A 5,603-nucleotide genomic window follows, 5' to 3' on the forward strand; every position below is an offset into this window, starting at 1 on the left:
GGCATAGAAGATAGACAGCATCATTTATATTCTAAGGGATTCATCTTTTACATGTATCTTTCTCGGCCTTGAAATTCTGATTGTGAACCTATGTGTTACTAAATATTCAGTAAATACAATTGCTATTTATTGAACAAATGGGGGCCACTCTTTTTTTATATTTGGTGCCTAGCATGTATCCAGGGGAAGGACCCAGGAGGTTCCCAAGCACTTCCTCACCATTTGATCTCTAGTTTACAGGACTCAGTCTCTCCTTGAATTCCATTGTTTACTTTTGCAGGAAACTATTTACTTACCCAAGGGAATCCTGTGAGGACTAGGGTTCTGCTTTAATTTTGACAGTACTTATTTTGAAAACCTGGCAATTTGCTCCAAAATCTTCCGAAAGGCAGACAGCTGCATTCATGAGAAGATATAAATGCTATTTTGATTCAAAATGTTATTCCAAAAATTATTACAAAAATGCAAATCAAAACAACAATGAGATATTACTTCACATGTGTCAGAATGGTTATAATCAAAATATCTTCAAATGTTGAAGAGGATGTGGAGAAAAGGCAACCCTGCACACTCTTGCTGGGAATGCCAATTTTTGCAGCCGCTATGGAAAAGAGTACGGAGTTTCCTGAAAAAACTAAAAATAGAACTTCCATATGAGCTAGCAGTTCTAATCCTGGGTATATATCTGGAAAAACAAAAAACACTAATTTGAAATAATCATGCCCCCATGCAAAATGGGGCTTCCCTGCTGGCTCAGATGGTAAAGAATCTGCCTGCAATGTGGGAGACCTGGGTATGATCCCTGGATCAGGAAGATCTTCTGGATAAGGAAATGGCTACACACTCCAGTATTTTTGCCCAGAGGATTACGTGAACAGAGGTCTGGTGGGCTCCAGCTCGTGGGATCATGAAGAGTGGGGCATGACTGAGCATCTATCACTTTCACTTTCATCACTATTTGCAAAAGTCAAGATATGGAAACAATTCAAGTGCCCATCAACAGACAAATAGATAAGATTAATGATTAATAAGATTAATAAAATTATGTGTATAATACAATATTTCTTGGTCATTAAAAGTAATGAAATATCATCACTTGCAGCAATATAGATGGGCCTAAAGAATATTAGGGTTAGTGAAATAAGTCATACAAACACTGTATGATATTATTTATATGTAGAATCTAAAAAATAATACAAATGATGAATATATATGCAAAACAGAAATGACCTTACAGATCTAGAAGACATTCTAGTGGTTATCAATTGGGAGAGGGAAGTGGATGGGGCAAATTAAGAGCACTGGATTGAGAGATATAAACTGTTAGGTACAAAATAGATAAACACCAAGGGTATATTGTAAATATACCCTTTTATATATTGTATATTGTAAATATACTATTTTATAATAACTCAATGGACTGTAATTGGTACATACACTGAATCATTGTGCTATATACCTGAAATTAATATAACATTAGAAATCAACTATACTTCAATAAAAATATTATATCATTCTAGTTTGGTTATTTAATATTTTTATTAGAATAAGATTGGTTGAGTCATTTAAATTCTTTCCCTTTCCTTATTCAGGTTTCTATTTTTTTGTTTTTATTATTCTTACTCTCCTATTAGTAAAACAAACTTATTCAGATGATAAAATTGTCTATTTTTGTAGGATGAAGAAACTTGTCAGAATAGGAAAGAACAACTCTGAAGAACTCACTCATCTTTCTTCATTCTTTTTATCTAGATGTTGGATTATTTCCCAGATTCAGTTCTACATCTATCAATCCTAGCAAAAACACTTTTCAATGACAAGAATTATTGGAAACTTTGAAAAGAAAATGAAACGTGAGAGTTGCCATCCAGTAGCATGAAGATTCATGGAACCTTTGGGAAAAATTAGAATACTCTGCTTATTGTGTTAATTTTAGACTATATTCCTCAAATTTCCTGTCCTTCCAACTATGGTAGAATGTGCTTTGTGTTCTGCTGTGTATATTCAGCAACAAAACTGTGATTCAAGTGAAACTTTGAAATGCAGCCTCATAGGTGCTGAAAGAGGCACCAGGAACAGAGATGATTATGGAAGCAGGAAAAATTTTAGCAACATGAAGGGCTAGTGTCTTTATATACTAAATTGTATATTTATGTGCCTAATCAAATCACTATCATATTTTCCGTCATTGGATACAGAAAACAGAGGAGCTTGATTTTAACACTGGGCAGATTCATCATATAGGATTCTGCTGTATGACTAAATCACCAAAGTGTATTATATGTGCAGTAGATAAATAATAATAGTTTATAATAATTTTTGTCATTTTACAGTCTTAAAAGAAGATATATTTTATTAATAAATATTTAGAGTTTTGATAAAAAGTAATACTTTATCAGAATTAATGCTAACTTTACCAATAGACCCTCATATTTGGGTAATCAATTGAACAAATGATGATACTTCAACAGTTCTCAGATTGTATTTACAACAAAATGTTTAACATTGCATTGAAAATTATATAACAATATTGATTTACTTTCCACTAACAACAGATATTCAATTCTTTGTTGGTGGAGTATTACCAAAAAAGTGCACATTATTTGGGTACTTGCAGAATATATGTATTTGCAGAACAGTGATGGCGAGAAAGATTTGGCTAAACTTGTGAAATGTCACTCTGCCAGTTACAAAGCTACTGCTGTTAAGTCCAGGTTTATTTTTCCTTTCTTTTTTCTCTGGTACTGGGACTGGGGCTCGGATCCAGAAACCATGTTCCTTTGCTTGCTGACTGTTTTGATTCCGCCAAATGAGGACCTTAGAGGTATAGGAGAAAGAAGGGGAAGGAACCTGATCCTTCCTGCCTGATGGCTGTGGTCGTTGACATTCAATTCCAGCCATCTTCCGTTCCAGCAGCAGCAATCGGTCCTCATCACTAGCTTCATTCTTACTTTCTAGAACCAATCTCATTACTCCCCTCGGGGTTTCCAAAACCAGGAGGGCAGCACCCTCTTCTTGGATATCTGAGGTCCTACTAGGGACTCTTCTCCTGGACTTGTGAGTTATCAGCACCGGCGGTCTAGGCAGTGTTTCTTTCTCTGGGTTTGATTTCCTCATCAGATCCTTCCTTGTGGGTCTGATTGCAGCTCTGAGCTGCTGCCCTACCAGCACAAGCCTGGAAGCACCCTTCCTCAGAAGCATGAAAGCCAGCTCTACAGGAGGCCTGCTTCCAGACTTTAGGTTTCCATAATAACCCCAACCTTTGGCCTTCATTGCCCCAGTCTCAGCAGAAATATTTACTTTTGTACTTAGTAATCTTTGTGTTATCCTATTATGTCCCTTTTCAGTCCTTCAATACTATTTAAACAGTTCTTATATTAAATTTCCTCCGTTGAAAATCAACTATTGCTCCTGTTTTCACTAAAACTTTATTGATTGACTGAGTGATTTAGGTAAGTAAAACAAAGTTAAAACTATTCTGATCTAGTGAAAGTAAAACTATAGAATTCACAAAAAGTTTATCTTAGGAACATAAAAATAGATTTAATAAACCAAATTTTTTAGGTTATTGTTCTTATTTAATACCTAAAATAGTTAATATTAAACATATTAATTATTCAAATACACAATAATAATTTAGTATTTTTAATATTATTTTGTAGTCCTTTCAATAAGGCAAGAAAAAGTAAACCTTAGTCTCTGCCTCAGTAACTGATTTGAAGATTTGAATTAGGATATGTATGAAAAGTTTAATTCTTTTAGAATTTCACAGTGGAAATTCTGTAAACATATCAATGTATAGAATTCTGTTATACTATTCCGAAACAAAAGTCTGAAAACTAACAGTCTCACTATCCACTATGTGTGGGTGTATTAGTCACTCAATCGTGTCCAACTCTTTGCAACCCTGTGGACCATATGTAGTCCGCCAGGCTCCTCTGTCCGTGGAATTCTTTAAGCAGGAACACTGCAGTGGGTAGCCATTCCCTTCTCCAGGGGACCTTCCAGACCCAGGGATCAAACCCAGGTCTCCCACATTATAGGCAGATTCCTTATTGTCTGAGCCACCAGAGAAGCCCCACTGTCTAGTATAGCACAAGGATAATTTGACTGAAAACATGTTTTCTTCAAATCACAGATTAAAAAGTACTCAAGATAGTTTCTTGCCTTTACCTACCTGGATATAAAACAAACAAGAAAATGTACAAATTAAGAACTTGTCTCCTCTCATAAGGATAAAGGGAAGGAATAATATTTCTTGAAAACTCACAGCAGGCAGCATTCTCTTTACTTCATTATAGCATTTAATCCTCACATAAAATTTTGAGGTATTAATCATTAGTCACTTTCTTTCTTTTACTTGGAACATGGAAACTGAGGATATGGAGTCCTTAGAGGGCTTTAAGAGTCAGTCCTGGATTTGAACCAGATCTCCTGCCTCTAATCCCAGTGCCTTTTCTATTTAATTCATTTCTAGCCTGCTTGGTACTTAGTACAGTCATTACATGAAACAGTGGGTCCAATTTCTAGTTGCCAATATGCGTCACTTTTCTATTACATAACATTTTCAGAATTCACTGAGTTATCAAACTGTTTATCCCAGGGGCACTTCCCATCTCCCTCCTACTTCCTCTTTTTCCCCCCTCTTGCTTCTCCTCTCTTTTTACTTCTCAAATGTTTGTATTTAAAATCTGTGAAAAGCTTAAGAGTTGCTTTCCTACTAATACATGGTTATGATTTTTTTTTTAATCCTGTAACATATAGCTTTGAAATATGTCTGTATATGATGGAGGAGCCTGGTAGGCTGCAGTCCATGGGGTCGTGAAGAGTCAGACACAACTGAGCAACTTCATTTTCACTTTTCACTTTCAAGCATTGGAGAAGGAAATGGCAGCCCACTCCAATGTTCTTGCCTGGAGAATCCCAGGGATAGGGGAGCCTGGTGGGCTAACGTCTATGGGATTGCACAGAGTCAGACACGACTGAAGTGACTTAGCAGCAGCAGCAGCATATCTGTATATATTTGGACATATAAAGATACATGCATGTCTAAAAATATATGTATTTATGGTAATCAGTAGGAAATCATAACTGCCATAATTTCCTCAGCTACACATGCATGCTTAGCTGCGCTTGTGAAAACTCTTTGCCTCTTTAAGCCTCTATAGACTGGGGAAGCCCTTTCAGGGTACCCTTTCAGGAACATTAGTTTCTAAAATGGCCAATCTGACAGTAGATCCATTTGTCCTTTTTTGGCATACAGTATAAATTAAAGTATATGATTATCATTAAGAATGCAAAATGAAATCCTCATTTACATCTGAACATTTTGTCTAATACCAATTTTTGTGAAAAATTTTAATTCATATTTTTTTCAGAAACAGTCAAATATATTAATATATAGGTCTTATATTTCTTTAAACTGATTTTAGTAACTTAATAGATCCATTGCTCGAATGCTTCAGTAGTATCACATATTTATTATTGTCCTTCTTTAAAATAACAAATTAATTTTTATTATTTACTGTTTAAACAGTTGAACTTTTAACATTCTTGAACTATGTCTTCAATTCTTTGAGATTCAAATTTTAAAAACATTGCAG

The sequence above is a fragment of the Cervus canadensis genome, chromosome 19, assembly GCF_019320065.1.
Source record: "Cervus canadensis isolate Bull #8, Minnesota chromosome 19, ASM1932006v1, whole genome shotgun sequence".
Taxonomy (NCBI): domain Eukaryota; kingdom Metazoa; phylum Chordata; class Mammalia; order Artiodactyla; family Cervidae; genus Cervus; species Cervus canadensis.